This window comes from Enoplosus armatus, chromosome 9 (assembly GCF_043641665.1).
Source record: "Enoplosus armatus isolate fEnoArm2 chromosome 9, fEnoArm2.hap1, whole genome shotgun sequence".
Lineage (NCBI taxonomy): Eukaryota > Metazoa > Chordata > Actinopteri > Centrarchiformes > Enoplosidae > Enoplosus > Enoplosus armatus.
In genome coordinates this window covers 24,345,428-24,368,252 of record NC_092188.1, presented here as the reverse complement: position 1 = coordinate 24,368,252, position 22,825 = coordinate 24,345,428, and the positions used below count along the sequence as shown (strand labels likewise).

At 46.6% G+C, this 22,825-nt stretch overlaps 19 non-coding genes across 19 annotated transcripts; all 19 read right to left on the bottom strand.

Moving 5' to 3' along the window:
- Nucleotides 1-563: 563 nt before the first annotated feature.
- trnan-guu (transfer RNA asparagine (anticodon GUU)) lies at nt 564-637 on the bottom strand. Its single transcript has one exon. It is a non-coding gene; the product is annotated as a tRNA-Asn (tRNA).
- Nucleotides 638-1,083: 446 nt separating this feature from the next.
- Nucleotides 1,084-1,157, bottom strand: trnat-ugu (transfer RNA threonine (anticodon UGU)). The gene has a single exon. It is a non-coding gene; the product is annotated as a tRNA-Thr (tRNA).
- A 491-nt stretch (nt 1,158-1,648) lies between these two features.
- On the bottom strand, nt 1,649-1,722 carry trnan-guu (transfer RNA asparagine (anticodon GUU)). Its single transcript has one exon. It is a non-coding gene; the product is annotated as a tRNA-Asn (tRNA).
- An 824-nt stretch (nt 1,723-2,546) lies between these two features.
- On the bottom strand, nt 2,547-2,620 carry trnan-guu (transfer RNA asparagine (anticodon GUU)). The gene has a single exon. It is a non-coding gene; the product is annotated as a tRNA-Asn (tRNA).
- A 357-nt stretch (nt 2,621-2,977) lies between these two features.
- trnat-ugu (transfer RNA threonine (anticodon UGU)) lies at nt 2,978-3,051 on the bottom strand. The gene has a single exon. It is a non-coding gene; the product is annotated as a tRNA-Thr (tRNA).
- A 140-nt stretch (nt 3,052-3,191) lies between these two features.
- On the bottom strand, nt 3,192-3,265 carry trnat-ugu (transfer RNA threonine (anticodon UGU)). Its single transcript has one exon. It is a non-coding gene; the product is annotated as a tRNA-Thr (tRNA).
- Nucleotides 3,266-3,542: 277 nt separating this feature from the next.
- On the bottom strand, nt 3,543-3,616 carry trnan-guu (transfer RNA asparagine (anticodon GUU)). The gene has a single exon. It is a non-coding gene; the product is annotated as a tRNA-Asn (tRNA).
- Nucleotides 3,617-4,425: 809 nt separating this feature from the next.
- On the bottom strand, nt 4,426-4,499 carry trnan-guu (transfer RNA asparagine (anticodon GUU)). The gene has a single exon. It is a non-coding gene; the product is annotated as a tRNA-Asn (tRNA).
- A 3,368-nt stretch (nt 4,500-7,867) lies between these two features.
- On the bottom strand, nt 7,868-7,941 carry trnan-guu (transfer RNA asparagine (anticodon GUU)). Its single transcript has one exon. It is a non-coding gene; the product is annotated as a tRNA-Asn (tRNA).
- Nucleotides 7,942-8,399: 458 nt separating this feature from the next.
- On the bottom strand, nt 8,400-8,473 carry trnat-ugu (transfer RNA threonine (anticodon UGU)). The gene has a single exon. It is a non-coding gene; the product is annotated as a tRNA-Thr (tRNA).
- Nucleotides 8,474-8,613: 140 nt separating this feature from the next.
- On the bottom strand, nt 8,614-8,687 carry trnat-ugu (transfer RNA threonine (anticodon UGU)). Its single transcript has one exon. It is a non-coding gene; the product is annotated as a tRNA-Thr (tRNA).
- A 307-nt stretch (nt 8,688-8,994) lies between these two features.
- trnan-guu (transfer RNA asparagine (anticodon GUU)) lies at nt 8,995-9,068 on the bottom strand. The gene has a single exon. It is a non-coding gene; the product is annotated as a tRNA-Asn (tRNA).
- A 442-nt stretch (nt 9,069-9,510) lies between these two features.
- On the bottom strand, nt 9,511-9,584 carry trnat-ugu (transfer RNA threonine (anticodon UGU)). Its single transcript has one exon. It is a non-coding gene; the product is annotated as a tRNA-Thr (tRNA).
- A 140-nt stretch (nt 9,585-9,724) lies between these two features.
- On the bottom strand, nt 9,725-9,798 carry trnat-ugu (transfer RNA threonine (anticodon UGU)). Its single transcript has one exon. It is a non-coding gene; the product is annotated as a tRNA-Thr (tRNA).
- A 273-nt stretch (nt 9,799-10,071) lies between these two features.
- trnan-guu (transfer RNA asparagine (anticodon GUU)) lies at nt 10,072-10,145 on the bottom strand. The gene has a single exon. It is a non-coding gene; the product is annotated as a tRNA-Asn (tRNA).
- An 825-nt stretch (nt 10,146-10,970) lies between these two features.
- Nucleotides 10,971-11,044, bottom strand: trnan-guu (transfer RNA asparagine (anticodon GUU)). Its single transcript has one exon. It is a non-coding gene; the product is annotated as a tRNA-Asn (tRNA).
- A 362-nt stretch (nt 11,045-11,406) lies between these two features.
- trnat-ugu (transfer RNA threonine (anticodon UGU)) lies at nt 11,407-11,480 on the bottom strand. The gene has a single exon. It is a non-coding gene; the product is annotated as a tRNA-Thr (tRNA).
- A 140-nt stretch (nt 11,481-11,620) lies between these two features.
- On the bottom strand, nt 11,621-11,694 carry trnat-ugu (transfer RNA threonine (anticodon UGU)). The gene has a single exon. It is a non-coding gene; the product is annotated as a tRNA-Thr (tRNA).
- Nucleotides 11,695-11,988: 294 nt separating this feature from the next.
- trnan-guu (transfer RNA asparagine (anticodon GUU)) lies at nt 11,989-12,062 on the bottom strand. The gene has a single exon. It is a non-coding gene; the product is annotated as a tRNA-Asn (tRNA).
- Nucleotides 12,063-22,825: the final 10,763 nt, after the last annotated feature.

Sequence of the window (22,825 nt, the reverse complement as noted above, 5' to 3'; positions counted from 1 at the left end):
AACTCCTTTCAACGTATCGTTCAGTGACTTAAGAGAGAACTTACAGCGTATAGCAGGCTACAGAAGTGAAGTGAGTAAGGAATAACACAACAAAGGGCCAATTTTAGAAACAAGGCTTTACTGAGATGATTCAAACAGGGTAAAATGTGACGGTCCCATAATTGACCTGTACGCTGCCTTAAAGACACTGTTGGGATTCAAACCAAGGATCTCCTGTTTATAAGACACGCGCTTTCACCAACTAAACCACGGCGCCATGCCCTTTGTTCTTTTGAGGGAGTGTCAATGAACGTTTTACTGAAATCAAAACAGCTTGTTAACGTCTTTCAGCCCTTTTTCAGCAAAAACAAAGGTAATGAAAGCAAAGTAACATCACAGAATAAGAGATTTACTGTTGCCTAGGACGGCATGTGGTATCGGAAAAGCAGACAGCTTTGAGGCCTTTGGAACAAGGGCTGAGTTGTGGGAGTCTGGCGAGGTCAGCTGCAAGGTCCTGTTTGACAACTTGGACAGCGCTCAGAAATCACGCATGGACCTCGTGCTTCAGAGATATAATAAGGCATCGTCCCTGGGTGGGCTCGAACCACCATCCTCTCGGTTAACAGCCGAGCGCGCTGGCCGATTGCGCCACAGAGACACCTTTTTGGCCTTGGGGGGGGGAGCATTCAAAACACTGTGTGTCTTCCTCTCTCAGTTCCATGATGCATGAAAGCCATGTCCTTTTGATGTAATGAATGTGTCCCCACCATTGGGACTTGACCTACAATCCAACGTCATTTTCTGCGACAATATTTTGGTTAGTGTGGACTTTACACCCGTGTAGTTAAGATGAACCTTATGTCTGGGTGGTGCAAGCAAACATCAAGAGAGCTTTATTATCAAAGGAACTCCTTTCAACGTATCGTTTAGTGACTTAAGAGAGAACTTATAGCGTATAGCAGGCTACAGAAGTGAAGTCAGTCAGGAACAAGACAACAAAGAGCCAATTTTAGAAACAAGGCTTTACTGAGATGATTCAAACAGGATCCAATGTGACGGTCCCATAATTGACCTAGAGGGTGCCTTGAACACATTAAGACTTAAAGGCACTGCTGGGATTTGAACCCAGGATCTCCTGTTTACAAGACAGGCGCTTTCACCAACTAAGCCACAGCGCCGACAGCTGGCAGTTCTTTCAGGTAGCCACTTGAGATCTCTCGGTATCAAGTCTTACGAAAGTCATTCTTGATGGTGTTCTTACCCAGTCAAGTTGTTGTACTCCTCAGGAAGTGGTGAAATTCCATATAAAAAACCAAGCAGTCGTTGCTGGGATTCGAACCCAGGATCTCCTATTTACAAGACAGGTGCTTTGACCAACTAAACCACGGCGCCATGCCCTTTGTACTTTTGAGGGAGTGTCAATGAACGTTTTACTGAAATCAAAACAGCTTGTTAACGTCTTTCAGTCCTTTTTCAGCAGAAACAAAGGTAATGAAAGCAAAGTCACATGACAGATTCACTGTTGCCTAGGACGGCACCTTTGAGGTCTCTGGAACAAGGGCTGAGTTGTGGGAGTCTGGCGAGATCAGCTGCAAGGTCCTGTTTGACAACTTGGACAACGTTCAGAAATCACGCATGGACCTCGTGCTTCAGAGATATAATAAGGCATCGTCCCTGGGTGGGCTCGAACCACCATCCTCTCGGTTAACAGCCGAGCGCGCTGGCCGATTGCGCCACAGAGACACATTTTTGGCCTTGGGGGGGGGCATTCAAAACACTGTGTGTCTTCCTCTCTCAGTTCCATGATGCATGAAAGCCATGTCCTTTTGATGTAATGAATGTGTCCCCACCATTGGGACTTGTCCTACAATCCAACGTCATTTTCTGCGACAATATTTTGGTTAGTGTGGACTTTACACCTGTGTAGTTAAGATGAACCTTATGTCTCGGTGGTGCAACCAAACATCAAGACAGCTTTATTATCAAAGTAACTCCGTTCAACGTATCGTTCAGTGACTTAAGAGAGAACTTACAGCGTATAGCAGGCTACAGCAGTGAAGTGAGTAAGGAATAACACAACAAAGGGCCAATTTTAGAAACAAGGCTTTACTGAGATGATTCAAACAGGGTAAAATGTGACGGTCCCATAATTGACCTGTACGCTGCCTTAAAGACACCGCTGGGATTCAAACCAAGAATATCCTGTTTATAAGACAACGCGCTTTCACCAACTAAACCACAGCCCCATGCCCTTTGTTCTTTTGAGGGAGTGTCAATGAACGTTTTACTGAAATCAAAACAGCTTGTTAACGTCTTTCAGCCCTTTTTCAGCAAAAACAAAGGTAATGAAAGCAAAGTAACGAAAGCAAAGTAACATCACAGAATAAGAGATTTACTGTTGCCTAGGACGGCATGTGGTATCAGAAAAGCAGACAGCTTTGAGGCCTTTGGAACAAGGGCTAAGTTGTGGGAGTCGGGCGAGGTCAGCTGCAAGGTCCTGTTTGACAACTTGGACAACGTTCAGAAATCACGCATGGACCTCGTGCTTCAGAGATATAATAAGGCATCGTTCCTGGGTGGGCTCGAACCACCATCCTCTCGGTTAACAGCCGAGCACGCTGGCCGATTGCGCCACAGAGACATGTCTTTTGTCTTGGGGGGGGCGGGGGGGGGACTTGTCCTACAATCCAACGTCATTTTCTGTGACAATATTTTGGTTAGTGTGGACTTTACATCCGTGTAGTTAAAATGAACCTTATGTCTCGGTGGTGCAACCAAACATCAAGAGAGCTTTATTATCAAAGTAACTCCTTTCAACGTATCGTTCAGTGACTTAAGAGAGAACTTACAGCGTATAGCAGGCTACAGAAGTGAAGTGAGTAAGGAATAACACAACAAAGGGCCAATTTTAGAAACAAGGCTTTACTGAGATGATTCAAACAGGGTAAAATGTGACGGTCCCAGACCTAGAGGGTGCCTTGAACACATTAAGACTTAAAGGCACTGCTGGGATTTGAACCCAGGATCTCCTGTTTACAAGACAGGCGCTTTCACCAACTAAGCCACAGCGCCGACAGCTGGCAGTTCATTCAGGTAGCCGCTTGAGATCTCTCGGTATCAAGTCTTACGAAAGTCATTCTTGATGGTGTTCTTACCCAGTCAAGTTGTTTTACTCCTCAGGAAGTGGTGAAATTCTATATAAAAAACCAAGCAGGCGTTGCTGGGATTCGAACCCAGGATCTCCTATTTACAAGACAGGTGCTTTGACCAACTAAGCCACGGCGCCATGCCCTTTGTACTTTTGAGGAAGTGTCAATGAACGTTTTACTGAAATCAAAACAGCTTGTTAGCGTCTTTCAGTCCTTTTTCAGCAGAAACAAAGGTAATGAAAGCAAAGTCACATGACAGATTCACTGTTGCCTAGGACGGCACCTTTGAGGTCTCTGGAACAAGGGCTGAGTTGTGGGAGTCTGGCGAGGTCAGCTGCAAGGTCCTGTTTGACAACTTGGACAACGTTCAGAAATCACGCATGGACCTCGTGCTTCAGAGATATAATAAGGCATCGTCCCTGGGTGGGCTCGAACCACCATCCTCTCGGTTAACAGCCGAGCGCGCTGGCCGATTGCGCCACAGAGACACATTTTTCGCTGTGGGGGGGGGCATTCAAAACACTGTGTGTCTTCCTCTCTCAGTTCCATGATGCATGAAAGCCATGTCCTTTTGATGTAATGAATGTGTCCCCACCATTGGGACTTGTCCTACAATCCAACGTCATTTTCTGCGACAATATTTTGGTTAGTGTGGACTTTACACCCGTGTAGTTAAGATGAACCTTATGTCTCGGTGGTGCAACCAAACATCAAGACAGCTTTATTATCAAAGTAACTCCGTTCAACGTATTGTTCAGTGACTTAAGAGAGAACTTACAGCGTATAGCAGGCTACAGAAGTGAAGTGAGTAAGGAATAACACAACAAAGGGCCAATTTTAGAAACAAGGCTTTACTGAGATGATTCAAACAGGGTAAAATGTGACGGTCCCATAATTGACCTGTACGCTGCCTTAAAGACACTGTTGGGATTCAAACCAAGGATCTCCTGTTTATAAGACACGCGCTTTCACCAACTAAAACACGGCGCCATGCCCTTTGTTCTTTTGAGGGAGTGTCAATGAACGTTTTACTGAAATCAAAACAGCTTGTTAACGTCTTTCAGCCCTTTTTCAGCAAAAACAAAGGTAATGAAAGCAAAGTAACATCACAGAATAAGAGATTTACTGTTGCCTAGGACGGCATGTGGTATCGGAAAAGCAGACAGCTTTGAGGCCTTTGGAACAAGGGCTGAGTTGTGGGAGTCTGGCGAGGTCAGCTGCAAGGTCCTGTTTGACAACTTGGACAGCGCTCAAAAATCACGCATGGACCTCGTGCTTCAGAGATATAATAAGGCATCGTCCCTGGGTGGGCTCGAACCACCATCGTCTCGGTTAACAGCCGAGCGCGCTGGCCGATTGCGCCACAGAGACACATTTTTGGCTTTGGGGGGGGGCATTCAAAACACTGCGTGTCTTCCTCTCTCAGTTCCATGATGCATGAAAGCCATGTCCTTTTGATGTAATGAATGTGTCCCCACCATTGGGACTTGACCTACAATCCAACGTCATTTTCTGTGACAATATTTTGGTTAGTGTGGACTTTACACCTGTGTAGTTAAGATGAACCTTACGTCTGGGTGGTGCAAGCAAACATCAAGAGAGCTTTATTATCAATCAAATCAGAATCAGAATCAGAAACTGTTTATTGCCAAGTAACATACATTACAAGGAATTTGCTGGGGTCTGAAGGTGCTATTGTTTTGATAACAAATAAGTAGAATATAAAAGCTAAAATAAGAATAAGAATAAAAATAAAAATAAGATAAGATAAATAACAACAGTGCAGTGACCAGAATAAAGTAAAGTGTCCAGATAAAGTGTCCAGTAGGGGGGTGAGTGCGTTAGTGTAACGCAGTGGGGACAGGGGTGATGTACGTTAATATAACGTATAGCTTGTGTTTGTGTTCTGGGGGGGGGTCAGTGAGAGTTTGTCAGGTTGACTGCAGAGGGGAAGAAACTGTTTTTGTGGCGGGAGGTATTGGTCCTGATGGACCGCAGCCTCCTGCCAGAGGGGAGGGGGTCGAACAGATGGTGTCCGGGGTGGGAGGGGTCGGCAGCGATCTTCCCTGCTCTCCTCAGGGTCCTGGAGGAGTACAGGTCCTGAAGAGATGGGAGGTTGCAGCCGATCACCCTCTCTGCAGAGCGGATGATACGCTGCAGTCTGCGTCTGTCCTTGGTGGAGGCAGCAGCGTACCAGACGGTGAAGGAGGAGGTGAGGATGGACTCTATGATGGCAGTGTAGAAGTGAACCAGCATTTTTTGTGGCAGGTTAAACTTCCTCAGCTGCCTCAGGAAGTACATCCTCTGTTGGGCTTTCTTGATGAGGGAGCTGATGTTCAGCTCCCACCGGAGGTCCTGGCTGATGATGGAGCCCAGGAAACGGAAGGACTCCACAGTGTCCACTGGAGAGTCACACAGGGTGATGGGGGCGGGTGGGGGCTGCGCTCTTCCTGAAGTCAACAACCATCTCCACTGTCTTTGAAGCGTTAAGCTCCAGGTTGTTGCTGTTGCACCAGGTCACCAGGTGGTCAATCTCCCACCTGTAGGCAGACTCATCCTCTCCAGAGATGAGTCCGATGAGGGTGGTGTCGTCCGCGAACTTCAGGAGCTTGACGGACTGGTGACTGGAGGTGCAGCTGTTGGTGTACAGGGAGAAGAGTAGAGGAGAAAGAACGCAGCCTTGAGGGGAGCCGGTGCTGATCGTCCGCGAGTCTGAGACGTGTTTCTGTCTGTAGTCATTTAATCCTGTGGGCCCTGGTTTTTTGGGGACGGGGAAGATGGTGGAGGCCTTGAAGCAGGCTGGCACGTGGCATGTCTCCAGTGAGGTGTTGAAGATGTCCGTGAACACCGGAGACAGCTGATCGGCGCAGCGCTTCAGGCAGGATGGGGAGATGGAGTCTGGTCCAGCAGCTTTACGCGGGTTTTGTCTCTTGAAGAGTCTGTTCACATCTCTTTCAAGGACAGACAGGGGTGTCGATGCTGGAGGAGTGGGGGGCGCTGTGGGGGGCAGCTGTGGTGGTAGGAGGTGTGAGAGTTCAGCCCCAGGTGTGATGAGGGGGTTGGGGCTGTTGGGCTGGAGCTGGTGGGTGATGGTGTGGGGGATGGTGTCAGGACTGTCCCATTGTCTTTCAAAGCGACAGTAGAAGTCGTTGAGGCTGTTGGCGAGGCGTCGGTCGTTAGCAGAGTTGGGGGCTCTTGGCTTGTAGTTGGTGATCTGCCTGAGCCCCCTCCACACAGAAGCAGAGTCGTTGGAGGAGAACTGGTCTTGTAGTCTCTCTGAGTACAGTCGTTTAGCTTCCCTCACCGCCTTGCTAAACTTGTACTTGGCTTCCTTAAACTCAGCTCTGTTGCCACTCTTAAACGCCTCTTCCTTTTCCAACCTCAGCTGTCGCAGTCTTGCTGTGAACCAGGGTTTGTCGTTGTTGTAACTCACCCTGGTCCGAGTTGGTACGCAGCAGTCCTCACAGAAGCTGATATATGAAGTCACAGCCTCTGTGTACTCATCCAGACTGTTGGTAGCAGTCCTGAAAACATCCCAGTCAGTACAGTCCAAACACGCCTTCACGTCCTCTGCAGCTTCACTGGTCCACTTCTTCGAAGTTCTCACAACAGGCTTAGAAAGTTTTAATTTCTGCCTGTATGTGGGAATCAGGTGGACCATGTCGTGGTCAGAGTGTCCCAGTGCAGCGCGGGTGACGGCGTGAAAAGCGTTACTGACTGTGGTGTAACAGTGATCCAGAGTGTTCCCCTCCCTGGTGGGGCATTTAATAAACTGTTTGTATTTTGGGAGTTCGTGTCTGAGATTACCTTTGTTAAAGTCACAGAGGACAATAACTAAGGAGTCCGGGTTGGTCCGCTCCGTTTCCAGTATCTGATCGGCGAGTGCGCGCTGTGCGTCCTGCACGTTGGCCTCCGGTGGAATGTAAACACCGACCAGAATGAATGAAGCGAACTCACGGGGGGAGTAGTAAGGTTTACAGTTTATGAAAAAAGTTTCCAGGGAAGGAGAGCAATGCCGTCGGATCACTGTCACGTCGTTACACCAGCTGCTGTTGATGTAGAAACAAATACCTCCACCCTTTGTTTTGCCGGAGAGGTGCGCGTTGCGGTCCGCTCGGAGAAGCTGGAATCTGTCCAGCTGCAGCGCCGCGTCGGGAGTTCTTTCCCCCAGCCATGTCTCCGTGAAGCACAAAACAGCAGATGAATAAAAGTCCTTGTTTCTCCTCATCAGCAGCTGGAGTCCATCTTATTCCCCAGTGAGCGCACGTTAGAGAGAAATATTCCGGGTAGCGGTGTGCGTTGTCCTCGCCGGCGAAGACGCACGAGCGCACCGGCACGTTTCCCTCTACGTCGACGTAGAGCTGCAAAGGTGAGAGCACCTTTGACCAGAATGTCCCATAAAACAGTTAAAGGAGTAAGAAACTCGGGAAACAAATCCACTGGAGTTGTTCCCCTGATGTTCATGAGCTCTTCTCTGGTGAAAGAGCTCCGTGAACCAAAACAGAAAACGCTATTTACAGACAAAACGAGGCAAAACAATGCGCTCCAACAGACCGAGGCAGCCATCCGCGGCGCCATCTTGGAATATGTTGCCTGTAGCCTAGGACGGCACCTTTGAGGTCTCTGGAACAAGGGCTGAGTTGTGGGAGTCTGGCGAGGTCAGCTGCAAGGTCCTGTTTGACAACTTGGACAACTGAAATCACGCATGGACCTCGTACTTCAGAGATATAATAAGGCATCGTCCCTGGGTGGGCTCGAACCACCATCCTCTCGGTTAACAGCCGAGCGCGCTGGCCGATTGCGCCACAGAGACACATTTTTGGCCTGGGGGGGGGAGGGGGGGGGGGGGGCATTCAAAACACTGCGTGTCTTCCTCTCTCAGTTCCATGATGCATGAAAGCCATGTCCTTTTGATGTAATGAATGTGTCCCCACCATTGGGACTTGTCCTACAATCCAACGTCATTTTCTGCGACAATATTTTGGTTAGTGTGGACTTTACACCCGTGTAGTTAAGATGAACCTTACGTCTGGGTGGTGCAAGCAAACATCAAGAGAGCTTCATTATCAAAGGAACTCCTTTCAACGTATCGTTTAGTGACTTAAGAGAGAACTTATAGCGTATAGCAGGCTACAGAAGTGAAGTCAGTCAGGAACAACACAACAAAGGGCTAATTTTAGAAACAAGGCTTTACTGAGATGATTCAAACAGGGTCCAATGTGACGGTCCCATAATTGACCTGTACGCTGCCTTGAACACATTAAGACTTAAAGGCACTGCTGGGATTTGAACCCAGGATCTCCTGTTTACAAGACAGGCGCTTTCACCAACTAAGCCACAGCGCTGACAGCTGGCAGTTCTTTCAGGTAGCCGCTTGAGATCTCTCGGTATCAAGTCTTACGAAAGTCATTCTTGATGGTGTTCTTACCCAGTCAAGTTGTTGTACTCCTCAGGAAGTGGTGAAATTCCATATAAAAAACCAAGCAGGCGTTGCTGGGATTCGAACCCAGGATCTCCTATTTACAAGACAGGTGCTTTGACCAACTAAGCCACGGCGCCATGCCCTTTGTACTTTTGAGGGAGTGTCAATGAACGTTTTACTGAAATCAAAACAGCTTGTTAACGTCTTTCAGCCCTTTTTCAGCAAAAACAAAGGTAATGAAAGAAAAGTAACATCACAGAATAAGAGATTTACTGTTGCCTAGGACGGCATGTGGTATCGGAAAAGCAGACAGCTTTGAGGCCTTTGGAACAAGGGCTGAGTTGTGGGAGTCTGGCGAGGTCAGCTGCAAGGTCCTGTTTGACAACTTGGACAGCGCTCAGAAATCACGCATGGACCTCGTGCTTCAGAGATATAATAAGGCATCGTCCCTGGGTGGGCTCGAACCACCATCCTCTCGGTTAACAGCCGAGCGCGCTGGCCGATTGCGCCACAGAGACACATTTTTGGCCTTGGGGGGGGGCATTCAAAACACTGTGTGTCTTCCTCTCTCAGTTCCATGATGCATGAAAGCCATGTCCTTTTGATGTAATGAATGTGTCCCCACCATTGGGACTTGACCTACAATCCAACGTCATTTTCTGTGACAATATTTTGGTTAGTGTGGACTTTACACCCGTGTAGTTAAGATGAACCTTACGTCTGGGTGGTGCAAGCAAACATCAAGAGAGCTTTATTATCAAAGGAACTCCTTTCAACGTATCGTTTAGTGACTTAAGAGAGAACTTATAGCGTATAGCAGGCTACAGAAGTGAAGTCAGTAAGGAACAACACAACAAAGGGCCAATTTTAGAATTGGCTTTACTGAGATGATTCCAACAGGGTCCAATGTGACGGTCCCATAATTGACCTAGAGGCTGCCTTGAACACATTAAGACTTAAAGGCACTGCTGGGATTTCAACCCAGGATCTCCTGTTTACAAGACAGGCGCTTTCACCAACTAAGCCACAGCGCAGACAGCTGGTAGTTCTTTCAGGTAGCCGCTTGAGATCTCTCGGTATCAAGTCTTACGAAAGTCATTCTTGATGGTGTTCTTACCCAGTCAAGTTGTTTTACTCCTCAGGAAGTGGTGAAATTCCATATAAAAAACCAAGCAGGCGTTGCTGGGATTCGAACCCAGGATCTCCTATTTACAAGACAGGTGCTTTGACCAACTAAGCCACGGCGCCATGCCCTTTGTACTTTTGAGGGAGTGTCAATGAACGTTTTACTGAAATCAAAACAGCCTGTTAACGTCTTTCAGTCCTTTTTCAGCAGAAACAAAGGTAATGAAAGCAAAGTCACATGACAGATTAACTGTTGCCTAGGACGGCACCTTTGAGGTCTCTGGAACAAGGGCTGAGTTGTGGGAGTCTGGCGAGGTCAGCTGCAAGGTCCTGTTTGACAACTGGGACAACTGAAATCACGCATGGACCTCGTGCTTCAGAGATATAATAAGGCATCGTCCCTGGGTGGGCTCGAACCACCATCCTCTCGGTTAACAGCCGAGCGCGCTGGCCGATTGCGCCACAGAGACACATTTTTGGCCTTGGGGGGGGGGCATTCAAAACACTGTGTGTCTTCCTCTCTCAGTTCCATGATGCATGAAAGCCATGTCCTTTTGATGTAATGAATGTGTCCCCACCATTGGGACTTGTCCTACAATCCAACGTCATTTTCTGCGACAATATTTTGGTTAGTGTGGACTTTACACCTGTGTAGTTAAGATGAACCTTATGTCTCGGTGGTGCAACCAAACATCAAGACAGCTTTATTATCAAAGTAACTCCTTTCAACGTATCGTTCAGTGACTTAAGAGAGAACTTACAGCGTATAGCAGGCTACAGCAGTGAAGTGAGTAAGGAATAACACAACAAAGGGCCAATTTTAGAAACAAGGCTTTACTGAGATGATTCAAACAGGGTAAAATGTGACGGTCCCATAATTGACCTGTACGCTGCCTTAAAGACACCGCTGGGATTCAAACCAAGGATCTCCTGTTTATAAGACAACGCGCTTTCACCAACTAAACCACAGCCCCATGCCCTTTGTTCTTTTGAGGGAGTGTCAATGAACGTTTTACTGAAATCAAAACAGCTTGTTAACGTCTTTCAGCCCTTTTTCAGCAAAAACAAAGGTAATGAAAGCAAAGTAACGAAAGCAAAGTAACATCACAGAATAAGAGATTTACTGTTGCCTAGGACGGCATGTGGTATCGGAAAAGCAGACAGCTTTGAGGCCTTTGGAACAAGGGCTGAGTTGTGGGAGTCTGGCGAGGTCAGCTGCAAGGTCCTGTTTGACAACTTGGACAGCGCTCAGAAATCACGCATGGACCTCGTGCTTCAGAGATATAATAAGGCATCGTTCCTGGGTGGGCTCGAACCACCATCCTCTCTGTTAACAGCCGAGCACGCTGGCCGATTGCGCCACAGAGACATGTCTTTTGGCTTGGGGGGGGCGGGGGGGGGACTTGTCCTACAATCCAACGTCATTTTCTGCGACAATATTTTGGTTAGTGTGGACTTTACATCCGTGTAGTTAAAATGAACCTTATGTCTCGGTGGTGCAACCAAACATCAAGAGAGCTTTATTATCAAAGGAACTCCTTTCAACGTATCGTTTAGTGACTTAAGAGAGAACTTACAGCGTATAGCAGGCTACAGAAGTGAAGTCAGTAAGGAATAACACAACAAAGGGCCAATTTTAGAAACAAGGCTTTACTAAGATGATTCAAACAGGGTCCAATGTGACGGTCCCATAACTGACCTAGAGGCTGCCATGAACACATTAAGACTTAAAGGCACTGCTGGGATTTGAACCCAGGATCTCCTGTTTACAAGACAGGCGCTTTCACCAACTAAGCCACAGCGCCGACAGCTGGCAGTTCTTTCAGGTAGCCGCTTGAGATCTCTCGGTATCAAGTCTCACGAAAGTCATTCTTGATGGTGTTCTTACCCAGTCAAGTTGTTTTACTCCTCAGGAAGTGGTGAAATTCTATATAAAAAACCAAGCAGGCGTCGCTGGGATTCGAACCCAGGATCTCCTATTTACAAGACAGGTGCTTTGACCAACTAAGCCACGGCGCCATGCCCTTTGTTCTTTTGAAGGAGTGTCAATGAACGTTTTACTGAAATCAAAACAGCTTGTTAACGTCTTTCAGTCCTTTTTCAGCAAAAACAAAGGTAATGAAAGCAAAGTCACATGACAGAAAAACAGATTCACTGTTGCCTAGGACGACACCTTTGAGGTCTCTGGAACAAGGGCTGAGTTGTGGGAGTCTGGCAAGATCAGCTGCAAGGTACTGTTTGACAACTTGGACATCAAGGTGAACGTTCAGAAATGATGCACGGACCTCGAGCTTCGGAGGTATAACAAGTCACCGTCCCTGGGTGGGCTCGAACCACCATCCTCTCGGTTAACAGCCGAGCGCGCTGGCCGATTGCGCCACAGAGACACATTTTTGGCCTGGGGGGGGGGGGGGGCATTCAAAACACTGTGTGTCTTTCTCTCTCAGTTCCATGATGCATGAAAGCCATAATGAATGTGTCCCCACCATTGGGACTTGTCCTACAATCCAACGTCATTTTCTGTGACAATATTTTGGTTGGTGTGGACTTTACACCTTTACATAGTTATGTAGTTATGTGTGAATGTTGCGATTTACTACCGTGATAATATAACAGTAAACAGTAATAGCAAAATATCAGAAAGTCATAATAAATAAAAAATGATACAGTTTTCAGACAAAGCTTGAAATTATTCCACCTTTTACGGCCACATTTCGGTCTCTTGATATAGCGTGACATTGGTCACAAACCACACGCAATGCAGGTTTGGCTTTTCATAACATGTTAGCCACGACAACCAAAAGTCACTGGTGACGGTACTCTCAGTGCACCGAGGTGAGGTTTACCTCCCTCCCCAGTGACCTTTCTTATGACTATGCCAAGAAAATGCCAAGACATCACAGGCGTAGTTTAAATATAAGTGGCACTGTCCCTGTGCCTCATGAATGTCACATAGGTGGGATCAATTTGGAGTCAGGCATGCTTGAGGGTTGCGGTGACCAAATTTGAAGTAAATAGTAAAAACTCTTGAGCAGACATTTAAAGTATAGCGCGCCCCCTTTAAATATAACCATGAATCACAAATGCCACATGGGTTTGATCAGGAATGGTCCTTCAGTAACCACATTAAGCTCGAGGCTGATTCACCGAAACGCTTCCTCTTTGGAGCCGCTTCAAGCATCCATGTCAACTGCTGAACGCGTCCGTCCACTGGAAGATTCCAGGTGCAAGTCCCGGCAAGAGTGTGTCGGTTTGCCAGGTCCCAAAATTATGATTTAGAGTGAGGATTATGGCGGGGTGCAACACACGCCAAGAAGTCCTTCAATGGCCTTTCCTGTGTTTCCCTGACAAATGTCACGCCGATGAGAAAGAGGTGACGCATGCAAAAGTGTGTTATGTAGTCTATAGCATTATAATCAGTTAGTGTAACAACAGTATAATTAGCCAACTTAGTAACATGATGTTCGATTTGTCTTTTCCTTTGTGCAGATTGGGTTGGTTGTTGGAGATGCAACAAGCGTTACATTCGGAGGTCTCCCGTCTCGGTGATACGCCATGTGCTCCAGACGCAGTGTGCCTGCTTGCTCCGGGAAAACAACATGACCTCTGGGAGTGCAGTGAAGTTGTTTGGATGGGCGATATCTCGAGAAAGTTGCGAGCAGCAATACACGGACACGCTAGTCTTATTGAAAAAGACACATTGTTAATGTTTATATGTATTGGACGTGTCTGTTTGTGTGTGTGTGTGTGTGTGTGTGTGTCTGTGTGTGTGTTATTAGGGCTCAGTAAGTGATGGGGGGAGTATGTGGCTGGAGGGCTGCCAGCTCTGTCAATTCTGTAGATAAACCCAATGTGAAGAAAATGAGAGCAGGAGCTGATTGGACTGAGCAGGCCTCGGCCATAACAGGAGAAATGAAGACTAATGGGCATATGATTGGCCGGGGAGATGGAACACAAATGAGAGGATGGTGGGTAGGGGTGAGCGACCGGGACAATGACTAATGACAGCTCCATCCCACAATCAGGACATCCACCTACTGAGAGGATCATTGGCCTTTTGGTCTGGATGGCAGGCTCATCGACCACACTCCCATTCAGCATCACACACACACACACACACACACACACACACACACCAGATGGACACAGCATGAAGGAGAGGCCAAACACACACCACACTCATTTCTATAATGTCTTTTATAGAGGACTATTTGTCACTACTTAAAAGTTATCGTTAACATCGTTAACAGATAAATGAGCCTGCCCTCTTCTACTCTGTCACCACCAAACTGATATTTAATAGTCACTCCGAACAATTATATCATCAGTGACTGCACTCTCGCGTTGTCGCGTCCATCATTAGCGAAGTAATGCATCTCGAGTCAACAATCGGAAGATAGCAGCCAGCAACGGTCCCCTAGACCAAGGCCAACCGTACCTCAGTTTTTGGGTCTGAGATCTAAGATCTGAAACAGGGGTTCAAACCCACATGTTCTGTCCAGAGTCACAGGTGCGAGCAAAGTATTGTACGTTGCGTTTAAAAAAAAAAATTGGAATAAACAATAAAAAAAACAAAACAATGAATGGGATGCTCCTACAGGCACGTGGCTCCGTGCATCGGCACCATTCTGCCAGGTGGTACCATAGACTGTATATGAAGATGGCCGACGGCTCTCCACTTCCTCCCACTGTACCAAAAAAAAAAAAACGTCTTTCGCTGGTGATGTCATTTGGAGCGAGAGTCTGCGCAGTGGCGGTCAGGGGGTGGAGCCGCGGTATCGAGGCCCTTCCCATACCCCCGCCCGACCCAATCGCAAGTCAATCGTGGCTGTCAATCATAGCGTTTCACTCCGTTCTTATAGCATCAAATGACTAATTAAAACCAAACTTATCAGAAAAATGAACATTTGAACATCAGTGTGATAAGAGCTACCTAAAATGACAGAAATTATCTCTGGGAAAAATCTATTTGATGCGTACTTTGAATTTTCCGCTAACATAGAGGGTGTTATGATCTATACTGCTGTCTGTGGGTAGTACTGGTAAATATGTCTATATATACAGTCTGTGGGTAGTACTGTGGGTAGTACTGATAAATATGTCTATATATACAGTCTGTGGGTAGTACTGTGGGTAGTACTGATAAATATGTCTATATATACAGTCTGTGGGTAGTACTGGTAAATATGTCTATGGTGAATATGTCTATATATACAGTCTGTGGGTAGTACTGGTAAATATGTCTATATATATACAGTCTGTGGGTGGTACTGGTAAATATGTCTATGGTGAATATGTCTATATATATACAGTCTGTGGGTGGTACTGGTAAATATGTCTATGGTGAATATGTCTATATATACAGTCTGTGGGTAGTACTGGTTAATATGTCTATGGTAAATATGTCTATATATACAGTCTGTGGGTAGTACTGGTTAATATGTCTATGGTAAATATGTCTATATATACAGTCTGTGGGTAGTACTGGTAAATATGTCTATATATACAGTCTGTGGGTAGTACTGTGGGTAGTACTGATAAATATGTCTATATATACAGTCTGTGGGTAGTACTGGTAAATATGTCTATGGTGAATATGTCTATATATACAGTCTGTGGGTAGTACTGGTAAATATGTCTATATATATACAGTCTGTGGGTGGTACTGGTAAATATGTCTATGGTAAATATGTCTATATATATACAGTCTGTGGGTAGTACTGGTAAATATGTCTATGGTGAATATGTCTATATATACAGTCTGTGGGTAGTACTGGTAAATATGTCTATGGTGAATATGTCTATATATACAGTCTGTGGGTAGTACTGGTAAATATGTCTATGGTGAATATGTCTATATATACAGTCTGTGGGTAGTACTGGTAAATATGTCTATATATATACAGTCTGTGGGTAGTACTGGTAAATATGTCTATGGTGAATATGTCTATATATACAGTCTGTGGGTAGTACTGGTAAATATGTCTATATAGTCTGTGGGTAGTACTGGTAAATATGTCTATGGTAAATATGTCTATTTATACAGTCTGGGGGTAGTACTGGTAAATATGTCTATGGTAAATATGTCTATATATACAGTCTGTGGGTAGTACTGGTAAATATGTCTATGGTAAATATGTCTATATATACAGTCTGGGGGTAGTACTGGTAAATATGTCTATATGTATGATGACGGTGCCATGTGTGGTCTTCTGTGTTAGATAGGTACTTGAAGGTGACTTGGTGCAATACTTGACGCACAGAGAATGTGCCCCTAGTGGTTTAATGCGGCCATGAGACTCAAAAACGAGAAATCGGCAACCACTCGAGACAGCCAGGTCAGGTAACTGTACGTCAAACCAGCGACAAACCAAACATCATTTCGATTTCCGTTCGATTCAAAGGTGAAATGTTAAAAAAAAAAAAAATGACACAACAGCGAGTGCTTAACAGCAAAGACAGGGGTCGAACACGACTGCACACATTTAGCTGTCATGACGCGCCACACAGCGCACAGCGCGACCTGTCGCTGTAGACATTGAACCGTTCCTGTCCCCTCGCTTTTATGACGCTGTTGACTAAAAGCAGACGGGAGCCTCCGTCGAGCTGATAGAGATCCTCTGCCGCTTCCTTCACTCAGTGCTCCGCTGCGCCTCCTTCTCAAAGAAAAAGCCGCCTGAATGTGCAAAACCTCGCAAATGCTCTCCGATTAATTGGCCGGGCTTTTCTCTGGCACTCTGGCCTGATAGCGGCAGAGGGAGCTCGATAATGGCAAATGTCATTTTCATGCTGTGCAAAGTGGAGACTTTATTATAGGAAGTGAAGTGGCTGGTACAAGCCATAAAGTGGCTGAGTGAGGGGAGTGGCATTCTGCTCTTATGTTTCTACTTCAGATAGAGCAGGGGCTCAGGAGCATTTGTTCTCCTGTCGTCAACGGAAGCGACGTCTCCTGGACCAACAGCGGACACCCGCGGCTCAGATGTGGTAAATAATAACGCGAGAGCGCTCTCTCTCAGAGGGCTAATCGACTTCACTGAAACACTTTTTTTTAATCGAGGGAATGAGGGGGTAACTTCACTGTCAGAATTCTAATGCAACCCTTTTTTTTTTCTCTCTGTCCAATCACAAAGTGTTTGATTGATTGATGATATGAATGCTGGGTGAAATGCCACAGTCAGAGCCGTTGAGAATGGTATGGTCTCTACACAGATACGGCACGTTTTTTTTCCGTTGGGGTCATAATGTAATGTAGGCAGCAGGGAAACAGTCAGAATCTGAATTTGAGCTAAAAGCAGACAGGAAATATGATAGTATTTTGATAATATGACATTTTGGGACATTTTGACATACCTACATACCTACTCCCAGCAACATTCAAAACTAATCTGCTGACCAAATAACTTACTGCATCTGCTTGATCAAGGTGCGCCAGTGGCAAGCTTTTAATGTGAAGCAACAGGCAACGGGCTCGGGGGGGAGAGGTTTGGTTTGCATCGGCAGTAATGCAGCTCCGGTGAGGCTAAAAGTGATCGGCAAAACAAGACAAACGGAAAACAGGAACACGGGAGTGAAACTGAACTCCAGCGATTCAGGTGCAGGTGTTAAAAACAGCTTTCTCTCTAGTCTCACAGACACAGCTGAGTTGGGGGGTGGAGGGGGGGGGGGGGGGGGGGTATGACCCAGGGACGCGAGTGGACAGAAAGCTGCACAGACTGTAAATTTCAGCATACAAATACAACATTTGATGCCATCAGAATAATTCGACAAATGCAATAATCACACCCAAACGCTGTACACAGCGGCTGAAAATTCATTTTTAAAACAGTTTCTACGGCTTTTCTCGGGAACCCCCTCTGCGACTGAACCAACCCTTGCAGCTGCGTGGATTATGCGCGAATTATAAGCAGCCCGCTCCGAGATCATTTTTAGCGTCTCAGATTATTATTGACACAGAAACTTGGCCGATTTTTTAACAACACCTTGCTGAGATAATGAAAACACGGGAGCAATAAAGCCACAGCCGGCAGACCCACGCTCTGCTGTGCCCAGCACAGGACCCACGGGCTCGGACTTTCATTTCTAGCGAATGAGGGATCTCTCGCCTCGCCCTCAGTACAATCAAACTTCTCATTTCATGGCTGCGGACGAAAATAAAAGCAACAACAGCCGCCGCAGTCATTTCCACATGGGTTTGATGACAGGCTACTTATATCTCTTTTATTAGGCCCACGCCCTGAGATAGGTCGGGAGGGAGCGCCTCCCGCCATGTTTTTATTTGTGCTGCAGCATGGAGTGTGGGCCGTGCCTCTTGCGGCGGAGTATCCAACGAGGCGCGCCGCTCCATTGACAGACAAAGCCAGAAATGAATAAATGAATATATATATGAGCGGCACGCGAGCTGCCGACGCTCAGCCAGTCAGCTGGATCTGATGGACTCACGCGTGTACACAACACGGCGAGATGGAGAAATCTGACGCAGGAGCAGATTGAAATGGGCTTTTATTAGAATGCTGAAAGAAGTCATGAAGGAAAGTTGCGCCCACCGCTTATTGTAGATCAGGCCTAACTACACAGCAGGTGAGGTTAGATAGCAGGGCGGGGGGGGGGGGGGGGGGGGGGTTTGCAGTGGGGAGATGTAGTTGCTGATCAACAATAGGAAGCTTATAAATTATTCACAGATATTCATTTGGAAAACAAAAAAAAACCACATAAACACAATCCCATCTAATTTCCTGTGCATCTAGCCTGCGCTCTAGCTGATCTGAGCTCATTTGAATTCTGACAGAACATCTCTGTGAAACAGCTCAAAATGTTCCACCTAGCGTAACATATACAGAAACTGCAATGTCCCCCAGTTTGATTCTGGCCCTCCCCATGTTTCCTGTCTCTCTCTCTCTCTCTCTCTCTCTCTTTCTCTGCTGTCACAATAAAGGCGAAAAACACACCAGTACCATTAGACTCCCAGTACTTAACAGCCTGGAGATTCTTGCAGGAAATCTGGCTGCATTTTTCAGTTTCCTTAATGTGGGAAGCCGGGGTGGGGGGGGGGGGGTTTGGGATTCATTTCAAATCCAACGAATCTCTTTTAGAAATTTGCATGCAGGGAAAAAAAAAGCCCCATGTGAGCGAGAGATGAAAGCAGACAGTTTCCGAGCCTTTCGCTCAGTCAGGTCCACCGAGCTTAATGATCGAAGAATCCGTTCAAGATCACACCGTCCTCAAGCTGATCTGTCCACACGGTCTCTGTACCTTTTTAAACGTTAGACTTTAGCAGCCTGGAGGTTCTCACAGCAAACGTATATATATATATATATATATATATATATATATCTAATGTCAAATGACTGATGCTGATGACCTGAAGTCACAGGTTGAAGCAGCATCTGGAGTACAGCGAGGACCTGGCTTTCTCCAGACAAAACTGAGAGACTGAGAGTTCAGCCGAGCTTAGCTTAGCTTTGTGTAAATGACATGAAAGGCAGCCAGAATCCACCTGTCCCATAGTCTGCCGTGCTCTGCGTCCTGCTGATACGGAAGTAAATTGCTCGGTCCTCACGAAAACGTTCCATTAGTGTCACCCTCGAGACCCGGCAGAGAGCCCGCTCGTGACCCAGGGGTGAGGCGAACCCGCGATACCGGGCCTTTCTCAATGAAAGGGGGGCGCAAATTGGAGTCAGCTCTTTTGTGAAAGATGTGGAATTGTTCATCATCATCATCATCATCATCATCATCCTCCCTTATCGCGCTACAACCGTAAGCCCGTGTCATTTTGTCACTTTTTCCATTCAGACCTTTTTCACTCTGGTTTCGTCCTTGCGGGGGGTGGGGGGGGGGTGAGCTACAGTTACACTAGCCAGTGCAAGAGAGAGGCAAACCCGTGTGCGCGCTAGCTGAATCCCCTGGTCCTCCTCCAGTGCACTTTTTTTCCCAACTGGTAAAAGCTCATTTTGGTGGCCCCAACAGGGAAGTATGAATTCGCTCAGGTTGCGGAGCCTTGTGGTGGGAGAGCCCCCCCCCCCCCCCGTGTATTATTTGATTAGTCTCCTCTGTATTCGCTAATGTTTATGGTTGGCTTGCTGTTTGTGTACGTTGCGAAAAACCTGAGAAAATGCACAAACGCTCTCACTTCTGCTCATATGCACATACAGTATACATGTTCTGGCTGCATTTTTCAATTTCCTTAATGTGGAAAAATTCATTTCAAATCCAACGAATCTATTTTAGAAATTTGCACGCAGGAAAAAAAAAAAGCCCCAAGAGCGAGAGATGAAAGCAGACAGTTTTCCGAGCCTTTCGCTCAGTCAGGTCCACCGAGCTTAATGATCTAAGGATCCATTCAAGATCACACCGTCCTCAAGCTGATCTGTCCACACATTTAAACATTGTACTTTATTGGCTGGAGTCGCATTTTCTGCCCCAAAATCGGACTTCTAAAGCATTTGTTCTGAGTTGGTCCTTGACTTTGAACACAGTGTTTCCATAAAAGTAAGCAAAGCAAGGAGCAGGGGGGGGTAGGGTAGGGGTTGGTGAAAATGAATGTTCCTGTGTGCGCTGGCCACGGGATATTAGATTTTTGTCTGTCAACGGAGTGAAACCGCAGCCGCTGCTCTCTATCTGCACTCCTCAAGGTTAAATAGAGATAAAAAAAAAAATAAAAAAAAAGGCGCTGGTGAATGGTGAGACCTGCGCTGGACCACCACGGGAAAAAAAAAAAAAAGGCCCATCTGTAATGTTCATGCTCGGCGCTGAACCTCCTATCACCATATCTTGTTTGTGCTGCCGCACCACTATTTACTGCTCGGGGGGGGGGGGCGTCCGTATCACGATGCTCGCACATGGGGGTGGGGTGGGTGGGGTTGGGGGGTGAGAGGAAATCAAAACGGGCCGGAAACAGAGGAAGAGAAAAAAAAAAAAGCACGACGAAGAACAACAGGAAAATAAGCTCCAGACGAATGAGCGCTGCAGATGTTAATAAAGCTTCCCGGGCAGAGAGCGGGCAGGGAGATAAGGTTTGCCAGTGAGTATAGGCGGAGGACTGTTCAATACTTGCCAATACACGAGTCTTTCAAATGACCTGTTGGGGGCTGTTATGCATTTATAGCATAGGTAGGTGGGGGTGGGGGGGGGGTCTCATGCCCTGTGACCTTCACACACACACACACACAAAGACTTTCTTCAAAGCATGGAATTCCTTTCTTGACCATATTGAAGAGAAAATCCATTTGCCCGCCACCCCATAAATAGGAAAAAGTCACTTGATACAGTGTTCTCTGCCCCGCATTTGGCTCACAGGTGAACGGGAGCAGGACGGGTAAAAGGCACAGGCAGTTAGGCAGACAGAGATTAGGGCTCAGGTTCAGGTGGCTGGAAAGCAAAGGCGGGGGGGGGGGGGGCTGGTATATGTACTGACAGGGTGATTGGGGGAATGAGTCAGTGGTGGGCAGGAGGATGTGGGGAGGGTCTGAGGGCATCTGGTGGAGGACAGGTGGAGACAATGGAAATGTAGCTTAATAGGGATGCAGGGGCCCCGGGAAGTGGGAATGTGGCTGATAAGCGGGACAGAGAGGCAGATTGGGCAGCTGTCATGACGTCACCTCCTCATTTGGCACTTTCTAAAACGCTGAACAATCCGCGCGAACCCACATCCACCAGGAACAGTAACCCCACCCAAAGAACACCCAGTTTGACAGCACCACCAAGTCTGTGTGCATTTGAGCGTTTTTGTCCACTCAGACAAATAATACCATATGTTCATCACAGATAAAAAAAAAAAAAAACCCCATCTCTCCTGGAACAATGAAAAAGCGCCTTTTTTTGTTTTTTTCTCCCGCCGTCAAACTTTTTGCAGCGCTCCGTGCGTCTCGGAGCCTCAAAACCGGTCTGGGCCCGGTTCCAGGCGGCTTGCACAAAACAAAAAAAAAAAAGAAAGCAAAGGAAAGGAAAGGGAACCGCTTTGAGCTGTGCGTGATGAATGACTTCTGCGAGCTGAAATTCGCGGAGCACTTGTTTATAGCGGGAACATAATGTACCATAAATTCCACATCCACTTTTCCAGCTCCCAGATAACGTTTTATCCAATTCGCCGGTGCTTTCTCTGCTGATTAAAAGGCACTCTCAAGCAAACAGTTTCTGCCGCCGCCGCTACATCTCTCTCTCTCTCTCTCTCTTCCTCTCCTACAGTATCTTATCCCCATTTCTCTGACTGCACTCCCCCCCCCCCCCCCCCCCCCCTTGCCTGGATGGTCAGTCATATCTTTTCTATTATTTCCCACCTGTCTTTTCCCTCTGACCCGCTCGCTCTTCAGTCCTATGGGCAAAGGAGAGGGCCACCATGTGCTGCTTTTCTGTGCAATGCCATGTGAACATGTTTTCAGATTGAGTATCTCTCAGCCTCCTTATCTTGTCCAAACTTTTTACCACAACGAGGTGGGGGGGGGGGGCGGGGATAATGGCAGAGCTGATATTTATGCATGAGAGAGCCCTGCGTTGATATCGATGGTAAAACACATTTACTGTTTACTGTTGCCTCTGAACTACGCTGCCACATTTATTTAAATAGCTTTGCCGTTTTTTGTCACGTGATGAAATGGAAAAAAAAAAAGCCTTAATCTGCTGACTCTGCTCTACAGGCTGCACATTTTAGGGAGGTGGCAACTGAGCAGAGAAGCGGAAGTGGGAGTGCGCTATTTGGGGAACCCCTCACACTCCGGGAATGACAAAAATGACATCTTTTTGGAGTTCTTAAATACAAAAATATTCCCTTTTCGCCGTTTTGATTCACAACTGAGTTGGCTGAGACATTCACTAAGAAAATGACAAAGGTTGCGAATGTGCGCCGCGGTTTTCACCGAGTTGGCGGCCGCAGTGTAATCAGTGTCATTATGCAGCCAGCTCCTGGACTGATCCTGGTACTCCGCCTCCGGGATGCACTGCACTCTGCCACATACAGTAGGTCCAGTTCAGAGGTGGGATTTCTTTGACATCACTAATCATCATACAATAGTGATCCTGATTCTAAAATATCTACTTTGGCTGCTTACTCCACCTGTTCCATAATCTTTTGCATATATCTAATAGCCTAATTGCTTTATTTTTATTTCTAATAATCAGGTTTTAGTTGTATATATATATATATATATATATATATATA